The 14,268-nt window shown below is 36.9% G+C and overlaps 1 long non-coding RNA gene across 1 annotated transcript in view; it reads left to right on the forward strand.

Moving 5' to 3' along the window:
* LOC131411189 (uncharacterized) overlaps positions 1 to 14,268 on the forward strand; it is a 58,471-nt gene that overhangs the window by 28,704 nt on the left and 15,499 nt on the right. Inside the window, exon 2 of the long non-coding RNA XR_009221516.1 lies at positions 6,335 to 6,386. This is a non-coding gene — a long non-coding RNA (uncharacterized LOC131411189). The remainder of the gene's footprint in view (positions 1 to 6,334; positions 6,387 to 14,268) is intronic.

A 14,268-nucleotide genomic window follows, 5' to 3' on the forward strand; every position in this document is an offset into this window, starting at 1 on the left:
ATAATTTAATTTTTAATAAGGTCTGTGCTTAACAACCGACTAACAAAAGTCCTGAAAATTTAACCATCAGCTCTTGCAAACCAGCACAAGCCAGCTCCAGGACACTACTGTAAGTAGGCCCTGATGATTCTACCTAACAATCTCTTAAGCAAGTTTACTTTTCTCCATTTCTAGCTTCATCACCCTAGCCTAAATTGCCATTGCTTTTTTATTAGACCCTCGTTGTTGAGCCTCTTGTTTTTCTACATCTACACTTAATTCTTCCCAACTTATTCTTCAAGCTTCAGCCAGAGTAATCTTCTTAAATGACAATGCAATCATGTTGTCCAATGCATTCATTCATTTATTTATTCAGCAAATGTTTACTGATTGTGTGTCCAAGGCACCATTTTAGTTGACTAGGATAAATGTGAACAAAGGACAAAAATTCCTGCCTCATGGAGAATACATTCTCCTAGGAGGATATAGACAATACACAAAACATAATAAATAAGTGAAGTGTACTGTGCATCAGAAGGTAATGAGTGCTGCAAGGGGGGAAATGCAAAGCAAGGTGAAAGTAGAGATGGCAGGGAGGTTACAATATTAAGTCTTGTCCTCAGGGTATGTCTCAAAGACAAGGTGAGGTTTGAGCAAGGACTTGGAGAAGGTAAGGGTGGATCCATTTGGATTGGGTTGGAGGAGGAAATAGCCAGCGGGCACAAGGACAGCTAGAGTGAGCAGGGGAGAGAGGTAAAAAAAATTAAGTCAAAGCTAACAGAGGACAGAATACAGAGGGTCTTGTAGGTCATTGTAAGGACTTCAGCTTTTACTCTGAAGTAGGGAGCCATCACCAAGTTTTGAGCAGAGGAATGTTGAACTTTTTAAGCAGATCACTCTTGCTTAAAACCCTCCAGCTGCTTCCCTTGCTCTTAAGATAAGGTCTAGCGTTCTTCACATGGCCTCCCAAGCCCCAAATGATGTGACTCTTGTGTCATTGCCTCGTCCTCACCTCCTGCTACTCTCTCTGCTCTTATTCCTTCAGGTCTATCCCTAGGGTGCTGCTTCCTGCCTTAGACAGGACCCCTGTCAGGCACTCTCAGCTGCCTAAACTTGTCCTTTTCAATACTTATCATACTAAATGATTGATTTTGATTTTGTGACTAGCTGTTTATTGTATATGTTGCCTACTTCCACTGCTACTGCCTGCTAGAAAGCAAGCTACTTTCAAGCAGGGACGTTGTCTCTTTTGTTCACTGATCTATCTCAAAAGAATTAGACATGGTAGACACTCAAATATTTGTTGACTGACTGAATAAATGTCTTATGTACTTACATATTCCAAGTGTTTAACCCAGGGTCCATCTCATGATATGTGTTCTGTAAATTTTTTGTTGAATGAATAGGTAATCAAATGCATGGATGGATGAATTTATGAATGAATGAAAAGAAAGAATGACTGAATAAATGAATGAATGGCTTATGTATTTCTAAATTCCCAGTACTGAAGCTAAAGTCTGGCTTGTGGTAAGTATTCTATAATTGCTTCTTTTAATGAATAGCTGATTGGATGGATGGATGAATGGACGCATGGATGGATGATGAAATGAATGAATTAAAGTGAATGTATGAATGAATGAATGAATGAATCATCTTTAGTAAAGTCAGAAGAGTTTCCATCCTTCAAGAAGAATATCTCTCCTGCCCAGAGTGGGTCACTTGATCAGCCCATTAGTTCTTTACTTGGGTTCCTGCCATGGATATATTTTGAAGAACATTTTTATTAGCTTTGGAGTCGCTTGCAAGGTACTCTTGAATTCTCTTTTGGCTCGCCTGCATTCTTGTTCACACCTGACCTGCCATAGTTCGTGGATCTCCCTGGTTTCCTTACTTGGGCCACATTTCCAAGTGTCTCTTTGATCTCTGGCACATACTTTTGCTAGGCTTCCAATAAGGTGTTTTTAAACAGTCTCCAGATTTCCTGTGGCTTATTGACTTTTTAAATTATTCCTTTCATTTGTTTTTCCTAACCAGTGCCTACACTTGTTCTTAGGTTCCCTTTATAAAATTGAGTAACCACATGATATATAAATTTTCTCTCCCAGCCCAGAATGGTCACAGTGTTGTGATTACTCAGAGATACTTTTTCTTCCAGGTCCCGTCCACCGCTCAAAGCCAAGTCTAAAATATTTTCCTTCCTTAATAATTCTAAAAGGCATTTTTCTAAGAAGAGGTCATTTATCTCATCCAATAAGCTTATATTTGTATCTCTAATCTACATGGGAACTGTGAATAAATTAGTCTCCAAGAAAGAGTAGAGCATGCTGTGTATACGTTTATGGAGTTTACTAACACCGTAAACACATAGGTTTGGTCCCAGGCTTGTTATTAATTTTTAATAAAATTACACATTGTATGTCTTGTGTGTGTATACTGTATAATGAACAGGCACTTTAAAAACCATCTCATTTATTTCTAGCTAGGAAAGTCTCTAATCGTGATCATTCTTCAGACAGAAACCAAAATCTATTCAAATATAAGTCAGACAATGCTTTTGGTTTCCATCTACAGAGATCAAATGCTAGTTTTTTTTGTTTTTTTTTTTGTCATATTTTCATCTACCAAAGCCTGTTTGGAGGTACAGTTCCACAACCAAGTGGAAAGAGGAATTATTTAACATAACGAAAAACTAGCCTTCACTTTTTTTTGACCAAGCATTTCATCAGTCAGGATTTTTCCTACCAAAGATGTTTATTTTCAACCATTTCTTGTTTTATTTGGCTAAAAGCTACGTTCTTTGCTGCATTTAACCGTCATGTGTATGCTACCCAAAGTCGAGATCACAGAGTTTTCATCTGCAGATTTTTACCAGACTGAAGTGAAGTAAAGAACATGTTAGAAATTTGACCCAATAGTGTATATATATGTACTCCTTGCAAATATTTTAGCAGACTGGCTGCCTTCAAAACTTTTATATGATAAAACACTTACATAGTCAATGTTTATTCAGATTATAGATTGTGCTGTGAACCTAATAGATTGTGTTTTAAACAGTGAAAACTGAAAATGTACTTTTTTCCACTTCAGACTTTTGAATTGGTCAAGTTGTAATGAAGAAGCTTTAAAAAGTTGGTGGTATGTGTTCCACACATGATATTGACATATGCACATAATTACCTTTTTTTCTTTTTGATACAATTTCATTATTTGTCACACTGCCGTGGTGCACCAATAAAGCCAAAATATCATATTAGAATTCATGACAGTTTTCACATTGTATTATCAATATGTGGAAATAATTGTATGCTCTGAGATTAAATTACATTATTGTGTATCTTTTTCATGCCTAATAAATAATGATGGATGGCTTTTATTTTCATCACCACCTGCAACCATTTAGTCACCCCTTGATTGTTGAGGATAAAATAATAAAAGGCAAGTGTTACGTTGCAAGCAGAAGAATGTAGTCAAAACAGTTGTATGTTCCTTGTTTCCATTTACATTATTTTAGTCCCTAAAGAGCAATGCATGGTGGTCTATAAAAGAGATCAACTTAGGGGAATGCGGCAAACAGTGCACATAAATGAGGGAAGAAAGTGAGAAAATATTTTTTTTCTAGTAGAACAATAATTATTTCTTGGTGCACGATTCTTAATCTGAAAATGAGTTTTTTGTTCTGCTGTGCAAATCAGTTACGTGCAATTAGAATGCAAAGCAGAGGCACATCTTACTGTTTAGGCTTTTTTAAATAGAAACGAAAACAGCCCAGAAATTGTAGCAAAGTTGAAAACGCATGCTAGGTAATTTTAAAATCCAAAGACATAAAACCATGCATAATAAAAAGGCCACTCTATACTTATTATATTTTTTGAAATTGGCATTGGGAGGCTTAATTTTAAAACTCGAACTTGCCTGTTTGAGAACTTAGTAAGTCTATTTTGAATGGTCAATTGCATTGCCATTGCTTACGTGTGTGTTGTTTACGCCCTGTTTACAATTCCATCACCTCATAATTTGCTTTTATCTACGTCTGACCTGTTCAGATTTTTTTTTTCAATCGTTTGGTGTTATGCTTAAGCAAAATTGATTCACCTTTTTTGGTGAAACTTTTGAATTAAAATTATAATCAGCAAATGCTCTGAGTCTTCAGGAAAAGAATTGCCCCCGAGTTTTATGATACTATTATATTTCATCTCTGAAGAATGTCAAACGTTTTTATAAAATAAATATATAGTGTTTATAATGGAAACTAGTCATTTGATCATTTCTGTTACAACAGTGAGGTAAGAAAGCAAACTGTAGACAAAATATTTTTTGATATTTGGTTATGAGTCACAGGTTGACTCTCTGCAGAACAGTTTCACATGTTCAGCTCTATTATCTTTAAATCAAAAGATGACAATCTTCTCAGGCACAGCGGAGACTCAGACCAAAATCCAAAGGTAATTCTATCAAATGTCAAGTTACTACAGAGAAATGGCTTGAAAAATAGGCCAGCGGTCCATTCTTTGATGAACCCCAAGTGAATACGTAGGCTTGTGGAGTCTGTCTGTAGCTGAGTGTTCTATAATGCTCTCCCCAGTTGTTTCAGGGCATTCATTTAAAGAACAGAGGGGCCTTTCCCTTGTTTATGGCTGTTTTGCTATCTGACTACCCATCTCCCTCTATAATTAAATGCCAGGAATAAAATAATAATAAACATAATTTCATTTGTACCATTACTCACTACAGAAATTACATCTTTACATTTCCTACGAGAATCATAGAGCAGTCGTGCTCGCTTCCTTCACGTTTGAGAGAGCCGTGCAGAAGTCACAGGCTTTTCTAGATTCTCTGAGCCTGGGAGGAATTTTGTGTGTTAGCAGCCTTTGAGACAAATTAATTTGCAGTAGTTTCATATGTATTTATCCTCTCTTGACGATCAAGATTTTACTTGGCCCAGGAAAAACACATAAGAAGACCAGTCCTGCAAAGCAGACTTGCATAAAATCACCCAGAACTTATAACTGGGACATCTATCTGTGGGCACAAAGCTACACACTCTAAAGAAAGTAAGATTCAGCACATGCCACATAACTCTTGTAATTAAATGCTCCTGCTAGTCTTTTACCCCCAGTGTTCCATGGTAGTCCTGAGAACCCTAGCCTTTTCCCAAATTTACCTAACCCCAAACATCCTGGTCTCATTCCCTGGCAAACAGAAAGTTCTAGAATAACATCTTTCTGGGATGGTTTTATTTTTCTTTTGCATTCTCTCTAGTCTGTTCTGATTTTCTTCAGCCGAAGTCTCCCTGACATGACCTACCAAAAAAAAAAAAAAAGAAAACATGTTGAATAACTTCACCATAAATACACAAAATGGAAATGCTGAACTAGCTCCATTAAAATAAATCATTCTTAGTGCTGTAATCTTTTTTTTTTTTTGCTGTCACACTTTCTATCATCCTACTGGTTGGCTACTTCTAATGTTTCCTGAATCTGTACTACATATACGAAGACATTCAGAAGTTTTTAATTCACATCAAAATTATTAACTTCCTCAGCTTGTGTATTTGCAAGAAGGAGATGTATGAACAAAATAACTTATATCCAAGAGTGCAGCTGAAATATTAGAAGCTGAAAACTCCCCTGCCGTTAACAGTTAATAGTTCAGTGCTCTGGGGTAGCAGCAGTTACTCTGCGCTTCTCGGAAAAAACATTTGGGAAAAAATACTTTCGACTAATAAAATTAGTTTTAGAATGACAACAAATGTCAACATCTGTGAAGCCTTTGAGCACTTCTGACATTTAAAAAATGATATACACAATTTTATAATTTTTAGGCAACACGCCTATTTATAAATGTAATTTTTAACATCGGGGGAAAATCACTTTGTCTAAGATGTAGGCAATGTTCAAAGCATTAACACCAGCAAAGAAATTTGGGATTAAGATTCTTAAAATAAACTTACTAACTGAGCAGTAAATATTTGTCCAATTGAATATTCTAGATGTTGAAATTTGTTGGTCATTTTGGTTGAACTAATGCAGCACAATGAGATTGCTTTCACTTTTCCAGCAGCCGTCTTAAGTCATGTTAGTGTTTAACAACCAGCCCTGGGTTCCAGAAAACACTGTGTTAGAGAAGGAAAAACAGACTCTTTGGCTAGTGTTGTGGAAGAAGGGTGGGACCTTATGAATTACACGACTACACAAGATGTAGGCAATTTTATTTTGGCAATAAATCCAGGCTTTTGCATAGGTTTTTTTTTACATACTCCTAATTCAAATACACATGCACAAGTCACCTACGAAAGGAAAGATTCTTACTCCTCTGCAGAGCACAGATTAATTAATTGTTCCGTTTTATCTTTCAGGTTGCAGTACAAGTTTGGGAAAGCTGCGAGCTGTAAAATGATCTGCCCAGAGGTAAGTGACTAGGATCACAGTGTAATTATTCAAAGATGAGCTCAGATCGTGTCTAAATCTATGTGAAGAGTGTACATATTTGATGAATAGTTAAGATGAGGTCATAGATCAGCTTCATCCTTTGGTGGAATGTCTAATGTTCTGTTGTCCTTAAAATACTATATAAAGCACCTAGAAAATAGCACCTTAGAGGTGACTATTTCTCAGGTGAAACAGCGCACTGAACTTATCAAAATGTTTCATTAGCAAGACATTTATTTGGATACTGTGAAACAAAAATATAGAAATAACCGGTGAAATTTATGGCATCTTCCATTGGGCAAGTGGACTTCCCTTAGCACTAATAGACACTCTAATAACAGGCTCTAATCTGCCTGTCCAGACCAAGGACAATATGATGTAGCTCCATTATAGCATATTTTAAACTTTTCTTGAAGTTCAGGAATATATCTTTCAGAATCCGTCAGAACTTCAGAAGCACGGCTCGCCAAACCAATCAATCTAGTACAAAGTTTGTTTTTAGATTTCAAGTTCCTTGTTACTGCTTTGCAAGCAGATGTCTTCGAAGATATAATATGGTGAAGAGATTATGTGATTTTTGGGTGTAGCAATTCTGCCAGTTATAATTAAAAGGGCCAACATCCAAGTTTTGTTTTCTTTATAAACACTGCGGAGTATGTCAGTGGCCAATCTAAAATTACCCACAGAAGAGTGTGTGCTCTCTTCTTTAGCACAAGATAATGAAGATGGTGTGTGAAATGTGCCATGGTTATAATAAGCTGATGGACTTGCGGTCCTACGCGCAAACTTGTCCAAATGTAATTATAAGAGTTTGAAGAGAATTGTTGCTTCCTCAACTGATTAGTCAAGTGACTCAAAAGTTAATATCACCGAATTAACAGCCTGACTTTGAAAGTCTACAGTTGTACCTTAGGATATAACTACTTGGAATCAATCATCCTTTCTTACAGGGAAAAGACATCTTCTAGAAGCATCTCTATGCAGGGCAGCCTATTTAGCATTCTCTCTATATATCGTTTCTAGAAAGGTGAAGTGTGTCTAAAAATGAAAAGCAAGGAAGAGTTAGCATCCTGCTCTTTTTCGCCTGTGCGGAGGAGAGAGGCCCAGTGTGAACACACGCTCATGTTTATGTGGTGGGGAAGGTGTGCTTGCCAGGTTACACTGCCTGAATCGCAAAGTCAAGAAGTAGGATTGGGGCCCAGAGTAGGACAGGGAACATCTCAAGATGATTATTTAATCATAAGCCTCTGTGGCAGTGGTTTTCATACACAGAGAGAAAAGATCAGTATAAAAAATTCAAGTCATCAGCATATAATTCTCTCAGGGATTGGGAGATAGTCTGAGACAGGGTCATCCGTGACAGAAATGTGGGTAAATCAGGGAAGGTGAGGAAGTCTTTCTCCTTCATGTTTTGGGCATAATCCTTCATATGTTCTGTGGAGAAACTGAGATGTCGTAATGTCTTCCCAGTAATGAGAGTCAGGAAATCCCAATGCCTTTTATGGGGAATCCCTCTTGGCGGCTGGTATGAATGAGTGACTTGTAGGTTCCCAATGAGGATTGAGTGCTAGAGCCAATGAAGACAAAAAATCTCACTCAAACCAGCCTCTTATTTTGCTGCAATTTCATTTGCCTTGGATGTTCTCGGTGGCGTAAGGCAAATGTCTCCTGTCTCAGACTTACCAGATTGAACTACTAGGTCACCTATAAATGAAAAAGAAAAAAATGGCACAAAACTAAAAGTAACTAAAGTTGACCAAACAACCATCCAATCTCAAAAACTTTTCCAGTGCTGAACTGTTGTTATATTTCCTTTTATTTCTGGGATATACGTATATTGATAGATGATACTCATATTGTCACTCTCTTCATGTACTTATAGGTACATGTTCATGTTCAATCCATTCCCCTACAAGGCAGCCAGAGCGGCCTTTTTCAAAGCGCAAAAGGCAAATCTAATCATTTAGTATCTGAGTAAAGAGCAAAATCTTTACTCTAGCCTGGTTTGGCCCCTGCACTCTCGTTCAGGCTCATCTACACCATTTCCCTTCATTCTCTCTGTTCCACCTACTCTGTCCCCCTTTCATTTTGTCTCACGCCATCTGGTTTCCACATGGTAATTGCATATCTGACCCCCTCAGCACAGAATCCTTCCTCCTGGGCACCTCTGTAATTAAGGCAAACACTCCTATTTTTGTGTCTGATAAGATCACGAATCTCTGTGTCATAAAAATGATCATGGTTATAATTTTACATTTATATGTACAATCCATTGCCTAATGTCTACCTCCTGGAGTATAAGCTCTGTGAGGAAAAGAATCATGTCTATTTGGCTAATTATTATATTTCCTGAACTTATCCCAATGCTTAGAACATAGGTACTCAAAAATACTTCTGAGGTGAGGGAATAATTGTCCAGATACATTTTGATTATGTTTTCCTATGTTACAAAGGCCGTATATCTATATTATATAACGTCTGGTGGAGCTCCTAAGGAATATAGTTGGAGACCTCTCTATTATACCATCATTACTGGTCAGGTTAAGTAACCCTAGCTGCTGTAACAAACAGCTCCAGTATTTCAGCAGTTTGACACAATAGAGGTTGATGTTTCACTCTTGGCAGTCAAATGGGGATTGGGATTGTGGGCTTGTTCTGCTCCACGGAGTCATACATGGACCCAGGCTAATTCCTCCTACCGCTCATCCCTCCATTAAGTCTCAGAGTCCTCCCTGGATCCTTGGTATCCATCATCCAACAAGCAAAGAAACAAAAGGAGTAGGCCTGAAAGTGAATATATCACTTCTGTCCACATTCTATTGGCCAGAATAGAGTCACATGATCCCACTTGACTGCAATGCAGGCTGGGAAATGTGGCCTCCCTAGTGCACACATAGTTTTGTTTCTGCTACAATTAGGTATGATAACTAAAATTTGCCAGCAGTTATTGGATACTCCAAAAATTATATTATCAGTGAGAAAAGGAGAACAGTGCTCAAAACCAAACTCTCTAGTAAGGCAAGTGCCAACATTAAATGGACTGATTTAGTGGTATTGTGTCTGTCTAGGAATGTGCTACGTGGTTTGGTAAATACAGTTTTCCTACTGCAGAAAATCTCAAAACAAGTACATTTTGAAAATGAACTTTGAAGAATCAGCTGGAGGGTATACAGATTTACATATTCACTTTAGGATTTTTCATTTTCATATTGTACTAGTTAATGTGCCAAAATGAAAATAGCTTTCCACAAAATGGAAGTTATACTATAAAGTTGGAACTGATGTTATCTATTGCTGAATTTCAATGGAATCTCAGAGTGATGTAACTATGGAAGCAGGATCCTTTCCTTGAATGTTGCCCTTAGATTCTGTCAAATAGATCAGGAAAATGGAATGTATGCAGGGTTGACTTTTCAATCAACAGGTGCAAAAAGACCCTGGTAAATAAATCAGTTGAAAGAGAACATGTACAATAACTGACTGGCAGTATTGTAAAGACAGCTTTTTAGGCTCGACATTGAAGATATTCTTGAAGAAGAATTTATCTGAGAGAAAATCAACTTGCTCTACAGAATTGCCACATTTAGTATTACTCTAACTAAGCGCATCTACATCAACCTTAACCGTTTGGGAAAGTTTTTCTCTTTTAATTTAAATTTTTCCCTTGAGAAAATATGTAGCATGGACCTGTGTTGCTCTTTGATGTACAAAGCAGACATTAAATTGGATTTCAGATTAAGCGACAGAGGCAGACTAAGATTAAACACCAAGGTCATCTATGAAATCGATTTAATCATTTGTTTAATCGTCACATGCTTTGCCATAGAGAAATGCTTACCAACTTTGTACTTTTATCTTTACTAATCAGCAATTCATTGAATACCTTTTTTTATCTTTGCTTTTTTCCATTTGTTGGGGAGGAGGAGAGAGGTGTGTAGTGTCCTTCTCAGTCAGAATTTCCATCTCAGTCTCTCTCACTCTCTTTTTTCCTCACTTCTTAGACAATGAAAGGTGATGTCTAAACTTAGTCCCTTATTTCACTGAATCTAAGATACTATCAACTGTAAGGTGGGTCATTTTTTTATTTACCACTAAGAAAGAAAAAATAGTGCTGCTGAAACTATAACATAATGCTTTCTTATCACCTAGAATTTTTATTCCATACTTACCAAAAGAACAGTTTTAGACTTAGACACATTTTTTATCATATTTCACACTTGTGCAAACATAAAAAGTAAAACATAAGTAAAATAAATTGGTTAAAGTATTCCTAAAATTTTGCAACTCTTATAGTCCAACTTTTCTGAATTCATTTTTGATGCAGTTGTTGATGTTTGTGTTTTTCCATGTTCTCTCATCTTCTGTGCCATCATGAACATTAGCAGCCTTAAAAGAATGCTCCATTATTATCCCCAAGACTTTCTTCTAAGCTGCTGACACACTCTCACGCAATGAATTTTCATGAGCAAGCACAGATGATAACTCTGTCACAGCCACCGCCTAGTCTGCAGTAACGTTAAGATGCTCTCCGTTAAGATGTGAACAACTACATCAAGAATTTGTTAAATACTATTTATTGCTTAAGGTGAATGTGAAAATATAACCCAACAGCTTATCTCAATTCCCTAACATTGTCTAGTGATTTCAGAATATAAAATATAACTAACATTATGTATCTTTTGTCTATTTAGCCTTTTACATTAATATAGGTGTTCAATTGTAAAGGACACTCCTTTGGAATTTACGCCCTTCCTTCTTGGTATAAACTCTTCAAATGATGATTTCAATGCAGATCTTATTCACTGTGTTAATTGTAATTCACAAATTATTTTCATAGAAACAATAAGCTTTCCATAAAATTCAAGTAGCTAATGTATATTAAAATCTTTGTTTCTCTTCACTCAAACTTTTTAAGTTCAAAAAGTAACTTTCTCTAGCATCTCAAAGTCAATGGAAATTCAATAGAGGCATTCCCAACATATTGCCTTACTCCTGAAGAGCTGTGAATAAATCAAATAAATCAGAATCGTCTTTTCTACCATCTTAGATTTTTACTTCAGAGTTGCTTTTCTTAATTTATGATAAATCTTAACATTCTACCCTGTCCCTAAACAGGTCTTTAACTTTATCTCCCTCACTCTTGCCCACATCTCTCTTTAAGATAGATAAAATTATGCAAACTTTAGCTTAACTGTACTTGGGAGTGCTCAATGTTTGAAATAAGCTCCTTATAAATACTTTTGTGAAGTCTTAAACCCATGTGTATTGTGAATAATAAACCAAATGATTATCTGGTTTAGATTTGTTTTGTTTTATGGGCTGGCTTAAATTGGGGACATTTTGGTTTCCATTTATGAGTTAACACCCCTAAACATGTTCTGCTGAACACCGTAACTCTGTCCTAACAACTTTGCCATAAAAGCAAAGAATTCTTTATCAACTCCATTATTTTTTATTTGTTTTTTCCTATATGTTTGTGTTTTAAAATACATTTTCCATGGCAGTTACTATATGAGTCTTAGAAATGCAACTAGACAGATGTACTGACCACGGTTACCAAGGGAGCAGTTTCCTTGGCAATGGCCAAGCGTCATCAAAGCAGTCTACGTTCTCTTTCCTTCCCAGGTGACTCGCTCTCACATGCTGCAAAACTTGGGTAGTGGAAGCAGCTCTTTGTAAATCATCAGTCCCCACCCACCTCCACCCACCCAACACACCACCAATTTTCATGAAGCAGACAAGTAAGAGCAGGTGGTACATTGTGATGTTCTTCGAGAAGTTTTACAAGGCCCCCAGGCCACAATTCACTATGAAGGATTTCTGGTTTCTCCAACTTTCAATTTCAATCCAGAATTTATCCCATTCATTTGAAGAAGATCCAAAAACATGCTAACCAATGCCCAAAGGTCAAAGCTGCAAGAGATCCAATAACATGGGAGAACTAGAGTAAATATTTTCTGGTGATTAAAGGGAGAAGTATGAAGAATCAGGCATTTTCTTAACCATGACTAGCAGTCAAACTACATTGTCTCTCTGCCTATATTTTTACAAGTCATGAATAAAAATATTAATACTTGTTTGTAGAGCATTTGATCCTCTAATAAAAGTCTATGATTAGGATTGGTTGATTTTTTTAATCTTGGGAAAGGCTAGAAAAAAATATTTAGTTACATTCTTGAACCTTGAAAAATTTAAAGTGGTGTGAAAAAATACAATAGACTATTGTTTTTTTAGACTAGGTGTAAAATATAGATGGCATGTGAGTATTTGCTGAGAGTAAGGCCTTCTTGTCAAATGTATTATGTGCTATGTCATTTTTCTCCTCACAATAACTCTGGCAAGCAGGCACTATGAATATTCCCATTTTACAGATGAAAAATAGGCTTTGAGAGATGAAATAGTTTACCAAAGTTCTACCACTAGTAATTAGTGTGAGGATTTGAACTCCAGGCAGACCGACTACAGATCTCACATTGACCCCCACTGCCCTACTGTACTCCCTCAGTATATGTGCAGTTTTCTTTCTTTGTGTGTCAACTTAACACACATAAATTGCTTTTCTTTTTTCCTGTTCTCTCTCCTGCATGTATTAGGATGGTTGCAGCCATATATAAGATCCAAGAATTTGATAAATCAGCTTAGAGTTTTAAAAATACAGAAAAAGAATTTTTAATAGACTTCAAAAAGTTTTCACCTAATCACAAATTGTGGAAACAAGAAAATACTAATGGAGATATTCATGTCCCCAAAGGTATTCAGAAATATAGGTGCAGTATAAAGAATAGACCAGTTACATGAATCACATTGTTCATCCATGGCATTCATTTTCATACACCAGAATTTCAGCATGATTTTTTTCAAGACTCTTCGGTTTCAGGTTCCACACATAAAAATGCAGGAGGGTGGAGGAGTAGAAAAGAGTAAAAATATTACTAATATTAGGAATTGGGTCTGAATAGACAAAGGTAGGTGAAACAGTAATGTCACACGACATTCTAGGTGTTCTTTGTAGACCTGACAGGGTCAATGAAATATTCCCTGTAAGAAAGATTTGAGTACCACCTACATCTCCTTCAACTTGAGCAGTTTTGTTTTTTTGTTGTTTTTGTTTTTGTTTTCTGGTGAGGAAGAGTAGCCCTGAGCTAACATCTGTTGCCAATCCTCCTCTTTTTGCTGAGAAAGATTGGCCCCGAGCTAACATCTGTTGTCAATCCTCTTCTTTTTGCTGAGGAAGATTGGCCCTGAGCTAACATTTGTGCCCATCTTCCTCCACTTTATACGTGGGACGCCTGCCACAGCATGGTTTGAGGAGCGGTGGGTAGGTCTGCACCCAAGATCCAAACCTGTGAACCCCGGGCCGCCAAAGCGGAGTGCACGAAATTAACAGCTATACCACTGGGCCAGCCCCTGAGCAGTTTTGATCTGTTTATATATTAAAATTTTATTTGAACAGAGAATTCTTAGGCTAAAACAGTTTGAATATAATAGTTTTAGAGAAAGAAAAAAAGATGCAATTTTTGCATCTCAAAAAAATATATAATATAATAAATGCCATTCTGTTTCTATTAAGGACCAAAAAAAAAAAAGAGGCTATAGAGTTAAAAAACTATTGAAGGGGGCCGGCCCCGTGGCTTAGCGGTTAAGTGCACGCGCTCCACTGCTGGCAGCCCGGGTTCGGATCCTGGGTGTGCACCGCCGCACCGCTTCTCTAGCCACGCTGAGGCCGTGACCCACATACAGCAACTAGAAGGATGTGCAGCTATGACGTACAACTATCTACTGGGGCTTTAAGGGGAAAAAAATAAATAAATAAAATCTTTAAAAAAAAAAAAAACACTATTGAAGGGAAGACTTAGAAGGA

Source organism: Diceros bicornis, chromosome 2 (assembly GCF_020826845.1).
Source record: "Diceros bicornis minor isolate mBicDic1 chromosome 2, mDicBic1.mat.cur, whole genome shotgun sequence".
Classification (NCBI taxonomy): Eukaryota; Metazoa; Chordata; class Mammalia; order Perissodactyla; family Rhinocerotidae; genus Diceros; species Diceros bicornis.